The sequence below is a fragment of the Microtus ochrogaster genome, chromosome 24, assembly GCF_000317375.1.
Source record: "Microtus ochrogaster isolate Prairie Vole_2 chromosome 24, MicOch1.0, whole genome shotgun sequence".
In the NCBI taxonomy this organism is placed as follows: Eukaryota; Metazoa; Chordata; class Mammalia; order Rodentia; family Cricetidae; genus Microtus; species Microtus ochrogaster.
Genome location: NC_022024.1, coordinates 28,986,592 through 29,008,430, shown reverse-complemented (window position 1 = coordinate 29,008,430; position 21,839 = coordinate 28,986,592). Strand labels below are relative to the sequence as shown.

The 21,839-nt window shown below is 42.0% G+C and overlaps 1 protein-coding gene across 1 annotated transcript in view; it reads left to right on the top strand.

Moving 5' to 3' along the window:
* The window catches only part of Cdk17 (cyclin dependent kinase 17), a 78,231-nt gene that overhangs the window by 25,676 nt on the left and 30,716 nt on the right, over positions 1-21,839 (top strand). The window lies entirely within an intron of this gene.

The following is a 21,839-nucleotide window of genomic DNA, read 5'->3' as shown; positions in this document are numbered from 1 at the left end:
TGCAATCCCCATTTAGGTAAAAGTATATTTATTGTTTGGACATAACTAAAAAATGTGGTGTTTTTTTTTTTTTTAAGTTAAGAGTTTCATAGAGCACATTTTGGTCATGCTTAACGCCCTGTTCAGTTCCTTCCAGATCCACCTCCCTCCCTGCCCGCCTGGCCTGTGTCCTCTTCTTTCTTCTTTTGACTGATCAAGCCCAATTTGTGCTGCCCGTCTGTTCTCGGATGTGCGCTACTCCACAGGAGCGTGGCTGTATCAGGGGTGACACACTTGGAGAGAGCTGAGGCTCCTGTCCCAGAAGCTGTCAGTTAGCAGATGCACCTTGGCTCCGGGCTGAACTTCATGTCTGCTTCCTTTCTCAGGCATGGGAATTAAAGTCTTATTCTCGTAGTGCCTATAATGTGTCCTTTAAAATATGTAAATATATAGTAGTACTTAATTTCCACTATTAAAATTAGTCCTACTTTAAGTTTTTACTCTTAGAGTTTAGGGGTGATTAAATCTTTTCTTTTTTTAATTAGCATAATATTTTATTGATTCTTTGGGAATTTCCTATCATGCACCCCATCATACTCACTTTCAAGTCCTTCTATGTCTGTTCCACCTTGACCCCCTCAAAATATAAATATAAATAGAGGGGGGAAAAACCATGTCCAATCTGACCATACTCACTGGACTCAGTAGCCAATCCCTTAAATAGGGCTAGTCTCCCCCCCCCCCCCGCCCCTGCCAGAAGCCGTCTTGTGGAGAGCTAACTTCAGCACCCTAGTCACACTTTTGAGAGCCCTCCTTGATGGTTTCCTGTTTAGGCTGTCTCTCTGGATGTGGGGGAGGGGTATGGGACGGACAGGGGTTGTCACAGAAGCCTTCCATGTCCCTCTTTCTCAACTGTGTCTGTGGTCATCAGTATCCCTGCAGAAGTAGCGTCCTTGCTCTTCACAGCCAGCAGGATCACAGGTTGTGGGCTTCCACACGCTTTCTGGTGACAGCACAGATGATGAACATGGCCCCTGGCTGCAGCAGGACACGGGCCCAGACACCATAGACACCAGCATGGGCTCAAGTGGCAGTGCAGGCCACTGAGGTCAGTATGACCTTCGACCACAGCACGGCCCACGGACATTAACATGGCAGCAGTACAGACCACGGACATCTGCATGGACTTTGGTAGTAGAACAGGCCATGGTCATCATCACAGACCCTGGCGTTAATAGGACCACAGACCCAGACGTGGCCCTTGGTGGTAGCATGAAGGCAGACATCACCATGGTCTCGGGTGGCAGCGCAGGCCCTTATATCAGTATAGCCACTTACAGCAATATCGTCAACCCTGACCCCCTCCTCTGACCCCACCTCCTCACAGCAACATGCGCAACTATCCAAATGGATTTCAAGCCTTATCATGGCCTGGGGCAGCAGCGTGGACCACACCAACATAGCCTCCGGTGGCCTCACAGACCAGGATGGTTCTTCAAGGAGGTCCAGAACAGAGCGAACCTTTCCTCATCTCAGGCCTCTGCCGTTGCCCTGAGGCTTCTTCCGTCCACTCCGCTGATCCTGCTGCACAAGAATGTGGTCCTCTGTTCACTTCAGCCCTCCCTCGCCCCTGCTACTGCTGTCCTCACTGGACACGGCGCCAGTATTACAAGTTAACATCTTTTAAAGAGAAATGAGTTTTTAAAATAATGAGAAGAGCCCCATTATTTACATACATGAAAAACTCACTGAAATGTAAGAATAACTGGACAGTCATATCACTGTGCATGCTTCTGCACTTAGTCTGTTGAAACAGCGCACGAAACATAGCTTGTGGAAAATCCCCCTGTGCCCTGTGGGAGAAGTGTGGGAAGGACGAGTTCTTTGTATTATTATGAGAATTGCTTGACCCCTTGCAAAGATTCTCTAGTCTAGGCTCTAGAACCTTTGCTTGAGAGCAAAATGAAATCGGATCCTGACCCTTGACCTCTTGGGTTGCACACTCTCACTGGCCTCTTCTCTCCTGTGGCAGTCACTCACCTAATTCATTTCTGGAATTGACTGTCATTCACACAGTTCTGCTTAGACTTTGTTTGTAAGTCTCCTAACTGATTGTGATCTCCGGCACATTCTTTGATTTGGAACGTGTTTCCTCCCGTAAAATGGGGAGAGCAATAGCAAATGAGGTTTTCGTGACAATCAAGGAAAGTAATTAATATACAGTTTTGAATGCTATCTCTCTGGTGATAGATACTACTACCCGAAATGTGTTATAATTTTGCCATATGTATTTTGGGCTATGTGATGATTATTCTTGGTTGTAACTTACATCTGCAACTAAAACCCCCAAATGGAGGATACACCTTTGAAGGATTTTTTTGCTTTATTTGAAGTAGTAAGACTTGCCTTTAATCCAGATCTTTCTAGCTAGTGAAAGATTTGCCTCTAATCCAGATCTTGAGGTAGGAAGACACACCTCTAATCTGGGCCACACCTTTTGCTAGAAGCCTACTTAAGGACATGGGAGAAGAAAGCTTGCTCGTTGCCTGCTTGCTCTCCTCTCAATAGAAAGTTCACTCCTTCACTGGCATCAGAGCCAACTTCTTCGGGGTCCCAGCACATACTGAAGACCAGCTGAGACACTCAGCCCTGTGGACTGAGCAACCTCTGGATTCCTGGATTTTCTGTTCACAGGAGCCACTGTTGGATTAGCTGGACTGTGGCCTATAATTGATTCATTCTAAGAATTCCCCTTTCAGTATATGTAAAGAGAGATGCGTTCTAAAAGTTCTGCTCCAGAACCCTGACTAGGACACGCTTATTTGGTTAATTTACAAAACATACTAAGCAGTGATTGTACTGTGTCTCTTAAATACAAGTTATTTCAGGGAAGTGTTGGTTTTTGTTTTGTTTTATTTAAAGTTATTTAAATAAGTTATTTAAGGTTTTATTTAAAGTTATTCCTTTTCTGTCTTTTTGTTCTGGCACTTTTATGATCCTTCCAGCAAAATATCTTCCTTCTCTAAGGCACTCAGAATGTATGGTTAGTAATTAGAAATAGTTAGGAACTTGCCATTTGCTGGAATTAAAGACAGGAGCCACCACTATGCCTGAATTATGCTGATTTTTATAACTCTCAACAGAAAGGAAAAGTTATGGAGTGCCTAACTGATTCATGCTTATGAGCAAAGTTATGTGTTCATTCTTTGTAATGGTTGAGAGTATAGACAAGCATTTTTATTTTATTTTATTTTTTTTTTTTTAGACAAGCATTTTTAAACCAGTTGGGTTTCAAGTGTCTTCTCTTCTAACTTTTGTAGACAGAAGTTTCTGTCCCACCCAGTCATGCAGCTGTTTAGTCCCAAAGAAACACACAGAGGCTTATATTATAAACCCTTTGGCCTTTTAGCTCAGACTTATCATTAGCTAACTCTTACAACTTAACCCATAATTATTGTCTATATTTAGCCACATGACTTGGTACCTTTTCTCAGTAAGTCGTTCTCATCTTGGTTCCTCTGCATCTTGCTGGTGACTGACTCTCTGCCTTTCCTCTTCCCAGAATTCTCCAGACTCTGGTAGCCACACCTATTCTTCCTTCCTGGGTACTGGCCAATCAGTGTTTTATTAAACCAATATGAGTGACAAATTTTTACAGGGTATAAGAGCATTGTCCCACAGCACTTGTTCTGGGTTTGTAACTCTTTACTTGGTAAGTTTCTTATGTATAAAATGAGGAGAATTTCAATAATGATGTAAGCCATTAATGGCTGAATGAGTTAGTGTAAATAGGTCTCTAACATTCTGGCATATACTACTGCTCAGCTGCCTTCCCTGTCACAGAATACACTGGAAAGGGAGAAGACATCATTTCTCCACCACCACCTGGCTTGTTACTGATTTTTATTCTTGTTCCCTTATGATCTGATGACAAATTATTTTAGTCCTTTTATATTTTAAGACTTGCTTTATGTCCTAAGATAGGATCTGTTTTGGAAAAAGTCCTATGAACTGTTTGTGAAGAATATGTCTGCTTCAGCTTTTGGCTGGAATATTCTTTAGATAATCTGTTAAATTTTTGGTATGTGGTATAGTTTAACTGAAATTTTTTTTTCCAGTCTGACTTGATCTTATCTTTTGAGAACAGTGGGGTACAGGAGTCACCTACTTTGCTGTATCTGGACCTGTATGTTGTTCTGTGTCCAGTAGTGTTTGTTTTATAGAATTGGGTGTGCTGATACTCAGTGCGTACGTATTCAGAAGCCATTGTGTCTTCCTGCTGGAGCGTTCCCTTAATTAACAGAGTGCCCCGTAGCTCTTCTGACTTAGTTTGAAGCCGCCCTGTTGGATAGCAGTGCAGTTACTTGTGCTTCCTCTCCTTTCTCTTTCGGTCTGAGTGTCTGTGCCAGTGGGCTGAGGTTTTTTAGGGGACATCCAAAGACTGTTGCTTGTAATTCAGTTGGCAGTCTTTGTCTTTCAGTTGGAGTGTTAAGACCATTTACAGTTGGTCATTAGACAAAGTTTGTGCTAATGGTTTTCTTCTTCACCTTAGAACTTGGCTGGCGTACATTATTAATAATGTTTGATTTTTTTTTTCCTCCCCTAATCCATGTATTGTCCCAGTAAACTTATTATTTCTTCAGCACTCGAGTACTGGCTTAGTGGTCGAGAATTGCTTGACACTCATGGGGGGGGGGCGGGGAGTCTATCTCTTCTTTCGTTTTAAAGGTTGGCTTTGTTTGATAGAGTAATCTTGGGTGCCAGTTTAGTTTCATGACTTGAAATAACATCGCTCCATACTCTCCTGGCCCTTGGGATTTCTGCTAAGAGATGTTAGTCTTATTGTTTGCCTTTATTAGGAACTTGACACTTCTTCTTTATGGCTTTCAGCATTTTCTATGTTCTGTACTCTGGGCAGAGCTAGTTTAGCTACAGTGGGCCATAGGGGGTTAAATACATCTGTAGCTACGACATCCAAAGTCTGTTTCCTTCCTGAGATTTCGGAAATGTTCTGCCATCATTTCATTGACTGGGTTTACTGAGCTGCAGTCCACATCTTTGGGTCACTGTTCTTCATTAGTGATTGATAGCTTTGGTCTCTTTGTGCTGTCCCAAAAGTCTTGGTCTCAGATGTTTCTTGTTCTCTCTTATGCTCACTCTGTCTCCTTCCTCCTTTCCTCTCTCTGTCCCTCCCTCTTCCTATTTATATTTCCCTGTTAAAATTCCTCAACATTTTGTCCATCCCTGGAATTCTTTCTCCTACAAGGTCTAGTATACTGATGGTACCTTAAATTGAGTTTCAAATTGATAGGTTGAACTTGTAGTTTTAAAGATTTCATATTTTCCCCACAGATCCTCTCTTGGTTGAATATCTTGAGCATTGTTACTGTGATTAAATGATGGCTTTTCTCTTAATATTTGCATAAATTAAGAAAAATTCTGATCTTCCTACTCATGAGTGCTGGAGAAATTTGGTGTTGTGCGTAGAGTTTTGGTTTCCGTGTGCTTGCACACTCAGTGACTTGTATTCTGATCACATCTAAATCATACTGTTTTTAAAACAATTGTATCAAACAACATGATGGACAGAAATTGATTTGTAACACCAGGTCAGACTTAGCATTATTTTTATTACTTTATAAGATAAGCAGTAGATCTTAGTAATTAAAGATAGTTTTCAACAATAACTGCTTAAGAAAACTCTTGAGATTCATAAGTGAATTTATTTTTGAAAAGGAAACCCTCACATAAAATGTATTATATTAAAGATGATGGACTGATAGGAATGTTATAACTGCAGGGAATATTGAATTTTTTTTCCTACTTACCCTTTTTCCATTACATCATTTAAAATTGCAGAGATCCCTCATTACCGTTTATCAACATTGCATTAGAAAGTTTCCATTGAGCTTGATCTTCAGTTAAGAGACTTGTTACGTGTTTAATATTTGAATGAAGTATTTTAGGTAGTATTAGTGACAAAGTGCAGTGATCACTGGGACATTATTTTTAAAAGTTAGGGCTTAGTGATGGGTAAAGATGCTTGCTGTCGAGCCGCTGGCCCGAGCGCCGTCCCTGAGACACACGGTGGGAGGCGAGGATGTCCACGGTTGCTCTCTCTCTCTCTCTCTCTCACCCTGCACACACGCACATATAAATGAGTAAATCAAAGTCTTTCTGTGAGTGGGTGTGGTTGAAACTCCTCACGGCCCTGGTCTGCTGTGTGACTTTTCCCCTGTAAGTCTGGCGACTCTGGCATATCTAATGCTAACCCTTGAAGAGACTGCTGTCTACTTTGACCTAAATTTTTGTCCTATTAGGTGTTTGTCAGCTTTACTCATGACTGTATTCACACAGTTCAATCCCACACGACCTAAGCTAGAGAAATGTTAATGTATGAAGAGTAAGATCTGTGGGGGGGGGGGGAAGTCTTGGAATTAGATGTAAGGGAGACAGCTAAATGTCTGGGAAGGTTATAGACTTCCGAACGAGCTTGATTACTTCATGCCTGTTTGCAAGTTTCCCTCTGCTCCTCATGAAATCAGCTAGAAAGGGTGTTTGTCGGGGTGGGGCCTATTTATATAAGGAGTTCTCACTGGGGATCTAGACTTTCATCTAGGAACAGCCTGGTGAGCACATGTGATGCTTTATTTTAAAAGGATTAGCGCTCTCGTGTGTGTGGTGTGCATGTGTGTGCATGCGTGTGTGCATCTGAACTACCTAGATTAGGCTGGTCCCAAGTTAATCTGTTTACTAATTTTTCTTTTCTTTTTGGTGACTACGCCTTCTATTTTGAGCATATTTCTCTTGAATTCTAACTTAAGTTTATGGTAAAACTAAAGAACATTTTTGAAAACTTTAACATAGATTTTATAGTGCAGTTGGAATAATACATAGATTTTGTAGTTAGTACACCTTGTAATAGCTAGCAAGTGTTGTAAAACTATATTCTTGCTGCTTTTGTTTTGTTTTGTTTTTTAAGGACTTTGTAGTCACCTAGGACTTGGGAGACTGTTCTATTCCTTTCCAGGCTCCTTTTGAACTTTTTTGGGGGATGAAGGGGAGATAGGCTTCCTCTCGTATTTTCTTCAGTTGGTGTTTCTAGGGTAGACCCTTGGACTCTTGACCAAGAACAATGGCTTCATATAGAAGTGTCAAAATATTTTGTTTTCCAATTCATATTAAAACATAAAATACTTCCACAACTGGACTATAAAAGGAGGCTATTTTCTATTTTTTTCCCCTTAATAAGTTGAGGAGTGGAAAATACCCTTTAGGAATAAGTAGTAATGGGATTGGCTTGCACTCAACTTTCTGAGGCATGGTGCCCAGAGAGGGCTGCAGAGCGGTTGTGCTGGCTGCCCACTCTGGAGCAGCTGACTAAGCAGCTGCTGAGCACATTGATCTGCTCATGATTGCTTTCATCTTCGAGCAGAGCAAGTTAACACAATTTAAATCCACATGAGAAGCTCCTGACCCCGGGGTAACCTCTTTCTTACCTTGGAAAGAAGGAGCGCTCTAGCCAGTTCCCAGTCTAGCCACAGGATGCCGGGGAGCAGAGAGCCACGTAAAAGAGCGTGACATTCTGGCGATTCCGTACACAGGCAGACCTTGTAGCTTTCCTTTAGTGTGAAAGGAACAGTGTCCCGAGGCTGCTGTTACATGTTGGGTAAGGAAAGAGTTTCTCTTTTTCCTTCTCTGTGCTGTACTCTTCCTGGAGCCTCTGTGGACGCAGCAGGTAAACCCGAACTGGGGCTGATCTAAACCCACCCGTCCCCTGGAGTGCTGGGCAAGGGGGCGACAGGTCTGCTCTCATAGGGAACCAGAGTTTGCCTTTCTTATTTTGGGAGCGGGTAGTGTTTGCAGATGAGGTTTCTCTGTGTAATAGCGCTGGCTGTCCTGGAACTCACTCTCTAGACCAGGCTGGCCTGAACTCACAGAGATCCGCCTGCCTCTGCCTCCCAAGTCCTGGGATGAAAGGCGTGCTCCACCACCGCCCGGCTGTGAACCAGTGTTTCTTGATACTCATATTTGCATGGGAGTATGCGTGTGAGTGTGTATGTGTGTGTGTAGGAAAGAAGTAGACATTTAGTGTGTGTAAACTAGAAGTTGACTTGGCTTCTAACTCAGTTGCTCTCGCCACTTTACTTCTGGGGAGGAGATCGCTCATGGAGCTCAAAGCTCCCAACGGTCAGCCTGACTCTGCATCCTCATCTCTGGGGTACAAATGCCTGCTTCTGAATCTGGCTTTTATGTGGGTGCTGGGATCCAAACTTAGATCTCCATATTTGCTCAGCAGAGTTACCACCGAGTGCTTTACCCTCGCCTTGACAGATACATTCTTAAACTCATGCTTGTCTTTGATAAGTCTAGGTCTCTCATTCTCTGAACATCCCTGTGGTCACTATAAAGGTTGACTTTAGTGTCTGTTTGCTTATTTCTTGAGACAGAATAGCACTCTGTAGTCCATGATAGCCTGGAACTCTGCATTAGCCCCACTAGGCCTGAAGTCACGGCAGCCCTTCTACTTCAGCCTAGGTGTTAGAATTACAGGTATGAGTCACCACGCCCATCTTTAAGGGTTATTTAGTAGACATTTCAACTTTGTTCCCTCTCTTACTTGCCTGATAAGATAGATAATGTCACTTACGGGACATTATAAATGGCTCTGCTAATAAGCAACTGAGTATGGTGACCAGTTTCTAAGTTATAAGTCGTAGATCAGCTTTTCCCCTTAATTCTTTAATTAATAACTTTAACTCTGTTCTAATTCACTAAGTATAACTCAGATTTCTTTGATGATTAATAATAATGCCATATGGGTGCTGGGAATTGAACCCAGGGCCTCTGGAAGAGCAGCCAGTGCTCTTAACCACTGAGCCATCTTTTTTTTTCCTTCCTTCCTTCCTTCTTCCTTCCTTCCTTCCTTCCTTCCTTCCTTCCTTTCTTCTTCTTTTTCTTTCTTTCTTTTTGTTTTTTTGAGACAGGGTTTTTCTGTTGAGCTATCTTTCCAATCCCCTTCTTTTTATAATTTAAAAATCTTAGCCTTAGCTACTTAACTTTAAACAAGCATGAGTTACTATTAGTTTTGGTGGGCAGTATAATTTAAATGTTCTATAAATCGAGTATGTGTTAATGTATGCCTGTAATCTCAACATTTGAGAGGTTGAGGAAGGATTATGTGTTTAAGGTCAGGCTGGGCTACGTAGTAAGATCTTAACCTCAGAAAAGATGGTAAACAAAGACTTTTGTGTCTTCTACAGTAATCACTAATGCTGAAAAAATATCACAAGCCTAGAAAACGTGTAACAACACTGCAGTACTCTACTAGTGCAAAAATGAAGACAAAGGTCAGAGAGTGGAACAGACCGCAAGTGGGAAATACGGCAGGTGGTCTTGTACAGTCAGTTAGTGCAGGGGACTGAACCCTTGGGTGGAAGGAAGGACTAGGGAGACAGCTCGTTGTTGGAATACAGGCTTAGCATGAATGAGTTTAGCTGGGTAAAAAAAGCCAAAACCCAACTCTGCACTCTGACAAAGCATAAATGCAGAATGTGCAGTAAAAGGAGGTAAACCATGTAAACGTTACCCCAGAGAAGGCTGTGCCAATAGGAGAGGAAAATGTGGCATATTCATAAAATGGATTCCGGGTAAGCAGTGAAAAATCACACAGCAACATGAGTAGCCTCGGAGTTATGCCCAGGAAAGAAGTTACATGTAGCAAAACTATGCTTTTACCCGAGTGGTTCAGTATGAAGTGCCAAAGAAGTTGTTCTTTTGAGCTAGAGTCTCAGGTAGCCCCTGGCTGACCCATAGATGCTCACTGTGTAGCAAGGCCAGCTTTGAATTCTTGATCCTCCTGCCTCCCTCTTTTGAGTATAGGGATTATTGGCCTTTTGTCACTCCCGGGTACCTTCTGGTGGTGGTGTTTTATTCACTTTGTAATCCAGATGGCCTGACACTCACTATGTAGCTCAGACGGGACTAAGATTTGTGGGTGATTGTAGGCAGAGATTGCTCATTCATTCCCGGCCACCCACATGCGAATAATCACGCAGAAACTATTAATTAAAACACTGCTTGGTCTATTAGCTCGGGCTTCTTATTAACTAACTCTTATATCTTAAATTAACCCATTCCTATTATTTTGTAATTTACCACGAGGCTTCTGGTTTACTGGTGAGATTCCAGGGCATCTGTCTCCTTTGGCAGCTACATGGCCTTTCCCCGACTCTGCTTTTTTTTCTCCCCAATCTCAGCATGGAATTCCTGCTTTGCTCTATTATGCCCAAATATAATGTCATGTCATGGCCCAAACAGCTTCTTTATTCATTAACCAATAAAAGCAACACATATACTGAAGGTTTCCCACACCAGTGATCCTTTGCCTCAGCCTTCTGTGGACTACATTGGCGTGAGCTATCTTCTTGGTTACTGTCTTAAGGAGTTGCAAGTCAGGGAGCTGCCATAATAGAACTTACTTGGTGACCTACACTGTGAGCTTCAGCATTGCTCAGATGTGCAAAGTTGAAAAAGTGTCTTGTATTTTTTAGTTAAAATAGCGTACATAAGTAGCATTTCGTGGAACCCTTGACTTACTGTATGGAACCCCTCTGCAGACACTTATCTTGGAATTATAATAATAATAATTGGTGGCATTTCCATAAACTGTATATAAGGGGCTTTATCTGCGAGCCAGTTCTATGATGGTCTTTATAGATAAGCCTGTTCTAGTGATAGTTCCTTAACACTGCAATGGTTTATTAATGTAAGGGGGAACCAGCTTCTTCCCTGGTTATTAAGCATCTGTGAAAGGACTCATAAACATGTGCTTTAACTTAGAGCATTTTTTTCTTACCAGTTTTTGCAATGGTGTTGTGATCTGTAATTGGTGATACCTTAGATTTTGTATGAGATATTTTTAAAATGACAAGCATTCAATATTAACAGGAAGGACAGCCTGTAGCTAGTTAAGATACAAGGGCGAATAAGACTTAGTTTAAAGGGAAAATGTTTTCTGCTTAGAAGTATTAAATGGGATTCCTCTAAAATCGTAACAAGTCAGACCTTGCACTAATCCATGCTAATCTTTTCCTCTGATGAATGCTGCCTAGATGGGAATTTCAAGTTTCCATGTAGATGCCAAATTGAGACTTAAGCATTTTTCCAGTTCTTGAATTTCTGGCTTTCTTTTTTAAGATCCATACTTTTTTGCTATGAAGTTTAGAAAAGGTTATTTTTGTTAAAGGTTTGGTTTTATTAAGGCAGTTACCATTATTTTGATATGTATTATTAATATAATTACTTCAGAATTCATAAGAAAAATATCAAACAGTCTTAAGTAGACTTATAACCAGGTATTGGCATGGTGTTACTGTAAGTGCATAAACATGGAGACATAAGGTCATATAGACGGTTCTGACTGTTAATCCATCTCATCCAGCTCTCACACCCTCGGACACACATGCTGAGCTGGAGCTGTGCAGAGCAGGCGTCCTACAGACTGCCTTGAAACCGTTTCTCTCTTGCTCGAGTCCTTTGTTTCACTCTGCCAGAGGAAGTGTGACTGGGTGAAGTGGGAGAGGATCAGGAGGGACAGAGACGGTTCTTTCTACTCACTTCTTTTCCTTTCCCTGTCCACAGCATGGAGCTCTGCCCTGGCAGAAACAGGGTGGCCGGTGGTTCCAGTGTGCAGTTTTTGCATGTTCATAGAACCGCCTTCGTCATATCTCAAATAAAATGAGCATTGCATAGTCATGTCCTCCTCAGGGATTTGCATGTGGCCATTGTGGGCCCTTCTCCAAGCTCTTGGCTTCCAGTGTCCTGCTAACAACTGACTCCTTTCAGAGGTTCAGTTTCATACAGCTTGTTTCAAGACCCTGAATTGTAATAATTCCAGCTACTTCCTCTCTGTTTCCTTCTGTTATGTGTGATTTCTGGTTCTGTAATAACTCGTCTCTTCCTTTTTTTTTTTCCTTCTTAGTTCTCCAGTTCCTAGTTAGCCATTTACAGTAAATTCTTGGGGCTGGTGAGCTGGCTCAGTTGGTAAAGGTGCTTGCCCACCCAGGCCGAGTACCTGAGTTCAATCCAGTGGTGGCAGGAGAGAGCTGACTTCTGTCCGTGGTCCTCTGCTCTGCACACATGTGTTCACACACACACACACACACACACACACACACACACACGCACGCACGCACGCGCGCGCGCATAATAAAATACAGGACAAATCTTAAAATTATACGTGTGATATTTGTCTTTTATCAAAGTCTGTCTAATGTACTTGTCAGAGTAATAGACCGTTGCCAACCCGAGTGCTGGGATGATGTTAGGCCGTCTGAGTTACTGAGTCTCTGCAGTATGGGAGGCTGCTTCCGTGTATCTGTCCGGCGGCCATTTCCGTGGTCCCAGAGGTGTTTGGGCGTATGTCATCATACTTCCGTCATTTGCTCTTCTGTATTGTTCATCTCAAGGACGATGGTGCTGGGCTTTTCTTTTCTCTACCTAGTGCTTCATATAAGATCTATGTACACAAGGTGCGCAGTGACTTCCAACTAATGCGCATGCTTGCAGATCATTGTGGAGGGCAGAAGCCATGATAAAAGATGCCTTGCTAGAAGGGAGGTTCTTACTTTAGCAGCTGGCATCTAAACTTCCTCAGAACTTGAAACTGGATCCTAAAGTCATAAGTTGTATGAAACACCTCTAGAATCCACATTCCTGAGGCTTCCCCAGGCCTTCCCACTTCAGTTATCCAGAGATCGAACCTGCTCTTTCTCTTTTTGTTTGTTTTTAGAGATAGGGTTTCTCCATGTAGCCCTGGCCATCCTAGGACTCACTCTGAAGACCAGGCTTTCCTCAGACTCAGAGATTCTCCTGCCTCTGCTTCCTGGAACCTGCTCATTCTTCCTGGCACGTCTTCCTCAACCTTCTTAAGGTATTCAGAGAAGGATGAAATCAGTCTGCTGTGATACTGTGTCGTTTCTTAGCTTTCTGTGTGTTGTGCTCTGCTTCTAAGTAAATCATCAAGCTTCCCTTCCTCCTCACCGGCCCACAAATGAACCCCGTGTTCTTTGATGTACTTTCATCATTGGTACTTTTGGATATGGGAACACAAACCCCAAACACACACACACACACGGTTTCCAGGTTTTGAAGTTATCATACACATTATAATTTAACACACATTCCTTTGCTGATTCCTCCATCATGATCTATAATAGACCTTAATGTCATTTCTCTTTGACTCTCCATTAATATAGTTTCCTCCATCTAACTATAAATCAACAAATTTATAATTACTGTGTTAGCTTTCTGGTACTATTGCAGAATACTTTAGCTACTTAAGGTTGTGTCGGCTCACAGTTTTGGTGGTCTCACGCTGTTATTGGCTCTTCTTTTAGGACTTAATGGTGAGGCAATCCATCCTGGTAGGAGCATTTGGTGGAGGAGGATCATTTTCTTCATGACCAAGTGTGAGAAAGAGAAAAAAAATGGTCGGTGCTAGCTTTTTGATAGCCCACCCTTAGTGACCTAAGTCCTCTTACTAGGCCCCCCTCTTCTCAGTAGCCCCAGTGGTTGTAGACAAATCCTTTAATTGCTAGGCTGAGGAACATTTAATAGACCTTCTTTGAAATGTTTGTATGTCTGAACAGTATGATCTGTACTCTCTGCAGACTAGGGCCTTACCTATTCTGATGGCTCACAACCCCTGCATGACAATAGCAGGGATCTGACCTCTGCCAGCATGCGCACATGCCTCCACAGCAGACACATGGGAACACATAATTAAAATAATAACAAAATCAAATCGTAAAGGAAAAAAGGCCATTGTGAAGCCAGTACCCAGGATTATAGTTACTCCGCCACAGGACTGAAGACAGTAAGCAAGTCCATTGTTCTTAGGATTCTTTTTATTATTAAAATATGTCATTGATTCTCTTCAGATCTTTAATCTATTAATTGTTAATTATGCCTGTCTATTTATTCACAATATTTTACAAGCTATTACCCACTGTTTTTGATAACTTGCACAGAATTATGGTAGTCTTGACATACACAGCCTTACTGATCCCTACATGTTATTCATATCTTTATGTGTATTTATGCAATAGCTAATATCTGTGACCCCAACTCTACAGACATTGGCACTAGCTTCCCATGTGTTTGTCTTGCCTTTGCCTAATCAGTAACTATCACGAATGCATCTTTCAGTCTTTTGCATGCAATAAAAATGTTGTGTATATTTATCTAAGCCAGTGGTTCTGAACCGTCCTAAAGCTGTGACCCTTAAATACAGTTCTGTGTGTTAAGGTCACCCCCAACCATAACATTTTCATTGACACTTCATAACTCTAATTTTGCTACTATTATTGCAATCCACAAGTTGAGAACTCCTGATCTAAGCAATACTTTTGAGTTTTGTAGAAGTATTACCAATCCAAGGTTCTATTTTGATAAAATATCAATCTTGGGCAGGGTTATAACTTAGTGGAGTCACCAAAGAAAAGGAGGATTGATTTATTTTAGAATTATAGTAGAGGAATTTAGATTTTTGTCGCGTAGCAGTATTTCCTCATCCACCGTAGATAGTGTGATTGGTTTTAAAGTTCAGGAGGTAATCATTAGAGCAGGCATTTTAAAATGACTCTATCTTTCAGTGAAGTTCTGGTTTTATGAGTAAAGTTATTTATTAAAACTTATTTGTGTATAGTGGTGTTCTTTCTGCATATATATGTGTGCCATGTGTGTGCCTAGTGTCCTTGGAGGCCAGAAGAGGGCGCTGGATCCCAGAGATTGGTGTTATGGATGGGTTGAGCCACAACCATGTGGGTTCTGGGAATCGAACCCAGGTCCTCTGGAAGAGCAGCCAGTGCTATTATGGCTCCAGCCCCTAAAAGTCACTTTTTTTTTTTTTTTTTTACAAAATAAGTATAGCTGGAGTGCATAATTTAAAAGGGACTTTGTTTCATCTGTGAAATGATATTCTGGTGTTCTTTGTCCTGTGCTCTCTTTTCATTTTGTCTATAGTGTGTCAGCCAAGGCACCTCTTCTCGTAGTCACAGCCGCTCCCTGGCTCTGTTGAGTGAGACTGTGACGGTCAGAAGCATCAGGTGACTTCCAGTAGATTACTTTCTGAAGTCACTGAAACCGAACAGCTGTTTAGAATAAAAACCCCTTGTGGGGACTTAGCACCTGCAAGTCAGTTGATTATTCACGATGAGAAAGTATCTGCATTTTGATGATTTTAAAGTCGGGTTTTAATAAAATTTTAAATTTTAACCTATTGGCTAGTAACAAATCTGTTTGAAAAATAAGTTTAAAAAAATAATAAAGTTCTTGTAGAAAGACATTATCTATTAAAATCCTGAGGATTCGGGGATTGTGATTTACTTATCAGTGGCTGTACTTTTAGAGGAAACTGACCCTTCTCCAGCAGCTACGAATTACCCTTGACGAGAGCTGAAACTGTGTCCAGCTCTCTTCTCCACACTGGGTCTGCACTTTTAGAGGAAACTGACCCTTCTCCAGCAGCTACGAATTACCCTTGACTAGGGCTGAAACTGTGTCCAGCTCCCTTCTCCACACTGGGTCTGCACTTTTAGAGGAAACTGACCCTTCTCCAGCAGCTACAAATTACCCTTGACTAGGGCTGAAAACTGTGTCCAGCTCCCCTCTCCCCACTGGGTCTGTACTTTTAGAGAAACCTGACCCTTCTCCAGCAGCTACGAATTACCCTTGACTAGGGCTGAAACTGTGTCCAGCTCCCTTCTCCACACTGGGTCTGGTCTGTATAGGTTGTGTGCATGGTGTCACAGCTGTCATGATACTCTATGGGTAGCTGTTCTGCTGTGCCCAGGGACCTCCTCGGGCTCTTATACCCTTTCTGCCCCCTCTTCCACAATGATCCCTGAGCCCGTGGAAGAGGGAGTGCAGGGTGTGTGTTCTTCAGGACCGGACATTGTGGTCACTTGGCTGGTTATGAGTGTCTTCTCTAATAAGATGAGCTTCAATATGGATGTAATGATAGGTCATTGGGAGTTAGCTGGTTTGATACCATGTCTATGTAGCAGAATAGTAGTAGATCCTCTCCCAGGGTCTATGATCTGTCTAGCCTTAGATTCTTAGCCAGGTGGTTCAACTTGGGGAGCAAGCCTTAAATCCAACCAGAAAATGGTTGTTTACGCCCATGATATTCATGCCACTATTGGACCCATGGACATGGCTTGATGGTTGGGTTCACACTGGGATAGTATTGGTCATCACTTTTCTGCTCTCATAGGCATGCATTGGCATCTTTCAGATCCATGGAAGCTAGCCAGCAGGGATGAAGGTCAGCACCAGCTTGCTTTTTCCATATGGTTGATGTCTTCAGCAGTAAGATCCTATCTCAAGTTTTGAAGGCTATCCAAGAGCATTGGCAATAGCCTGTAATATCTGAGGACCTTTGGGACCTGGGGGTGGGTGGGACACATGCCATGGAACCTGTGTGACAGTCCAAGGACAACTTGCTGGACTTAGTTCTTTTCCTTCTACCACATGAGCACTGGAGATCAAATTCAGGTCATCAGACTTGGCTTGGACACAGTTGCCCCTTACTAGCTGACCCACCTCACCGCCCCAAGAATTCTTTGTTTTTTGTTACATAGGTTTAAATCCATTTATTTTCTTTCATCTACTTTTTGTTTGTTTATTTGTTTGAGACAGAGTTTCTCTGTGTAGTTTTGGAGCCTGTCCTAGAACTTGCTGTGTAGACCAGGTTGACCTTTAACCTGCCTTTGTCCCGAGTCCTGGGATTTCATCTATTTTAAGTTAACTCTTGCATATAGCATTAGAGTCCAACCCCACTGTGTTCCATTAGAATTTCTAATTGTTCCAGCACTGTTGTTGGAAAGACTGTCTTGTTTTGTTTGAGCTCCTAGTTCTACTCCTTAGATGTGTTAGGTCTGATGTAGCATTACAATCTGTTGATTACCGTAGCATTTCAGCAGACTTTGTAGTAAGGAAAATAAAGTCTTTTAATTTTCTTAGGTTTCAAATCATTGGGATTATTCGGGTTCCTTTGGAATACCACATACATTTTAGAGTGCGTTCTCCTGTTGTTTGAGAAAAGTGTTGGGCTTTTGATTGACTTCATAGATCAGCTTTGAGCAGCAGTCTTAAGATTTGTCTTCTAGCCCATGGAAAGGGAGTATGCTTTTATTTACGAACATCTTGTCTAACTTTATTCAGCAATATTTTTTTAGGGTTTTTTTTGCTTTGTTTTGTTTGTTTTTTCAATACAGTTTCTCTGTGTATCCCCGTTGTCCTGGAATTTGCACTGTGAACCAGGCTGACCTCAAACTTAGAGAGATTAATCCTGCCTCCCGAGGGCTGGGATTAAAGGTGTGCACCACCACTGCCCAGTTGTGTTTTAGTTTTTAGCATATGCCTATCATCTCACCAGATAACTCCTAAGGATTTATATTATTTTAAATACAGTTTGGTTACTATTGTAAATGGATTATTTTGTGTGTGAGTTCATGTGTGTGCTGTAGATGTACATAAGTGCACATATATGATTTGTGAAGGTGTTGTTCCTCAAGAGTTATCTACCTTGCTTTTTGAGAAAGAACCTCTCACCAGTAAATATATTTTGTGCTGGATTTCCCTTTATTATACTAATTTATTCTCCTCAAATGTTAGATAACTACGTACGTTGTACTTTTTCATGAATCAGTATTGATATTTTGTATGATCCTGAGATATTTGTTCACTTATTAGGTGATTCACTTTCTGGTGCATAAGTCATAGAATTTTATGTTATTGTCTATTTAAATGGGTACTAATATCCCTATTTTCTTTTTTTAATTTTTTGAATTTTTAAATTTTATTTAGTTTTATTTTTTGTACTTTGGTGTTTTGACATAGGTGTCAGGTCCCCTGGAACTGGAGTTACAGGCAGTTGTTAGCTGCCGTGTGGTGCTGGGAATTGAACCCTGGTCCTCTGGAATAGCAGTCAGTGCTCTTAACCACTGAGCCATCTCTCCAGCATCCCCTGTTTTCATTTTAAATTGTGTTTATTCACTTGCGTGTGCGGCACTTGAATACCATAGCGTGTGGTGGAGGTAAGAACAACTTTGGGAGTCTGTTCTTCCCTTCACCATGTGTGTTTGGAGGATAAAATTCAGTCACCAGGCTTGGCAGGAAGTCCCATACCTCCTGAGCCATCGCAGCCTCTCATTGGTGTTTTTTCTAAGTCAGTATAACATTTCAAAGACCCCAGTTCTGTTTTGTTTATCCCCACCGTGTTTTTACTGTATACGTGTGCTCTGGTCTGCAGGGTGTCTGTGTGCACCCGAGAAGATGTGTGTCCTGTTGTTCAGTGAAGTCCCCTGCACCTGTCTCTTAGGTCCCATACATAAAACTTGCAGTGTTTTCAGGGTCTCCTCCGTGTTGTCGCCTTTTTCTATCCCTGTTGTAAGTTGGCTGTTGGAATTTCTGGCTTATTGTCACCCTCTTAGCTATATTCCATCTCTTTACTGTACCCCGAAAGCCTTCTTATCTCATTCCTCATTGGACAGATCTGTTAGGAACAAATGTCTGTCATAATTTCTGTTTCATTTTTGAAGTATAGTTTTGCTGAATGTAATATTCTTGCTTAACATTTTCTTTTTTCATTCAGTATTGAACTATGCTATTTTTGGCCTTTTCATTTCTCATGCGTCATCGGTTTGTAATCATGTTGGGGACCCTTGTGTAGATTAGATAGCTTCACTCTGGCTACCTCAACATTCCTTGCTTTGGGATTTGTATACTTTTAAAAAGGTGTCAATGTGGATCTCTTTGTGTTTATTCTTATTAGGTTTTGTGTATTAATGTCCTTGACATCCGAGTTGGAAAATTTGGGGCCAAAATTTATCTTAAAATGTATTTGTTTTCCATTTTGCTGCTCTTCAGGAACTATCCTGATGCTGGTAGTCTTGTGTGTGCTTGATGGGGTCCCACATGTCCCTGGTGCTCATCTTATTTATGTATTTACCAGAACAGTCTTCATTGTTTGATGGCAAAATACATGTTCCTTTGTACCATTGTTAATTGTGAATAAAGGGACCCTTCCCTGATGCACAGTGCTGCTCAGATGCGCTAGAGTAAGAAGTCATTCACACCTCCTCTCGTAAGCCTTAGATCTCCTCATCTACTTAAACCCCAAGATCTATTTAATGTTCTGTGTTAGCATCAGCTGCCACTGTTGTCCAACCCTGGGTTCCTCTTCTGGAAAGACTGGAATTCTGTATCTGTTAATAATTCCCACTTTCCACTCTTTCCATAGGTTCTGGAACTTCCATGTTAGTTGTTTTTACATGGCCTTGTCTACAGTTGTGAAGATGTTTTTCATTCTTGTGTGTTTTTATACCACACTTATATTTTACATTTGCCACATAAGTCTGTTTGGGCTGACCACTTTGTAGGTGCTCATTGGCCACATTGGCCCATAGTTTGGCTAGCTAAACTCAGTGCTGTAATACAGAATCCATATATAATTCATCTATCCTATGCTTTATTGTCGGGCACCATTCTCTAGAATCCAGTTCGTGAGCTTTGGGCAAGGGGCTGGAGATTAAGAAAACACACACAGAGATAGACAGACACATGGACCTCCAATCACTGGTACAAAGCCCTTCTTTAATAGCACCATGGAGGCTTAAATACCCAGCAGTCAGTGGCCAGCAGGTAAAAAATCCCATCCTCTGATCCTCTAGGGAAGGCACAGCTTTTAGTAACTTCAATTAGAAGGCCCTAGCAGGGAAGAGCAGCAAAAGGCCAGGACTCAATTGGTCCGAACACTTTATTATTTTATCCTTCTTCTAGAGCAATAGGCAAGACTGTGGTCTGCTAACTTTAAAAAATGTTACGTTGGGTTCTGCAGTGATGCTATGTAGTTAGGCAGACATTAGGGACCATATGACTCCATTAGAGATGGTCTGAAAAGTTGGCTTGAGGGCTGGCTTATGAGCACTTGCCTCGCATGCATAAGGAGCTGCATTTGGTCCTGAGCACTGACAATAATTATCCAGTATGACTTAGTTTCAAGTATTATGAAGACACTCAGATCGAGTGCAATATTCCAAGGGCTTCCAGGTTTTCGTCCGGGAGCCTCTCACAGATGTAGTAACTAAGCCTTCTTAGTTACCGCTCTGCTGGACCTGGTGCTCCTGAACCTTCTTGAAAGAGGGATTCTGTAGTGTGGACCTTTTTGTTATTGTTGTTCTTTGATGTCTGAGGTCTCAGTCAGTATCTCCAGTCTAACTGGGAATTCACTGTATAACCCACACTGTCCTGTCATCAATCAGCCTTCCAGGGGCTGGGGTTATAGGTGTGCGCTACCATGCTTAGCTCTAGCGAACGGTCTTAGAGAAACAAAATGATAGTTGAGAATGACTAACTTAGTCACCTTAAATATTTAAAATGTTGAAACAGATGACTTACTGTTTGTCATGGCAGAGCTATATCCAAAGGTGCAGCTGTCAGAAGTGAAAAGGATAGCATTTAGGACGTCTACACTTAGCATAGTTAGGGCATGCCTACAGTTAGCGTGTTTCTTTGGAACCAGCTTAAGCTTGCTGGACTGCCTCCTATTGACATCTGTATATTGTTGTGTCTGACCCTCACCAAAACCTCTATTTTGCCTATGGTGGGGTAGCTTTAAGCGAACTGAAGTCCTGCTGAAGCTAAGGAAGTGGTAGGGAAGTGAGACCGTTTTGAAGTATATGAGCCCTCAGTCAGTCCAAACTTGGGTAGAGATTGAGGAGGGGAGGGACAGAGACACTGTATTTCTGCTGCTTGTGAGTCTTTAAAAGTTGACCACCATTAAACTGTTCTCAGTGGGAAGATAAAGGTTGAACAGGACATAAGAGAAGAGCCCAAACCTGCTGATGACAGTGAACAGAGCCTCCACTGGTTTGTACTGCTGCTCCTGTTCTGACCCTGGGTTTCCAGTTGGAGACTTGAAGGGCCTTCCCATGAAAGAGACGATAACGCCGGGGTGGGTCAGAGATTCAGTCTGCAGCGGTCTCTGTCATTCACGGATTGAGATCGTCTCCTGATTTGTTCTACTTGGACAGTGAGCTAGGAAAGAGGGAGATAGGGAGATGGCAGCATCTGGAGCCGGCCCACTGCTCCAGTTTCTCATCATCATTCACTTACAGCGTCTGGCATCCAGTGAACTTTGTCACCCGCACAGCCACAGGAGGAAAGACCCGACAGTAGAAACAGATCAACAGGTTATACAGCCGCTGGGGTTATAGACAGGAGCTTTACCATATGGTGATTCCTATGTTCATAAAAATGGAGGCTGAAGCTGAGACTTTCCCTAGAGAACTGGAATCTATGGAAAAGAATCTCATGGGGTTCTATAACTGAAAAGCAGATAGATGTCGTCACAGGCTAGACACAGGAGGAGGAGGATGAATGGTAAACTGGAGGGTGAGTTACTAGGCATTATTCAACACCAATTTGGCTGTTTACGTATTGGGACCAGACCAGGCTATCCCGTGGCTGCTTTTTAGACTTATTAACCAGCATATCTTAAGATTTTAGAGCTTGGAAATGAACAGAAGCCATATTAGATTATAGTTGCAATACTTGCCTTTTAATGTGTGTAGTTTCGTATTTCATTATGGCGGTGTCGTAAAATTAGAGTAAATACATAGCAGGGTTATGGTCAAATATGAAATTATCAGTCACAAATTTGTGTTTCTGTTTCCCAGCCTTTGAGCAAACAAAAAATCTTTCCATAAGTCACCTGCTCGGCAAACCTAGAGTATACCCTTAGAATGAGAAATTAAGCAAAACACATAGAGAAGACATAAAAACAGCTAGCT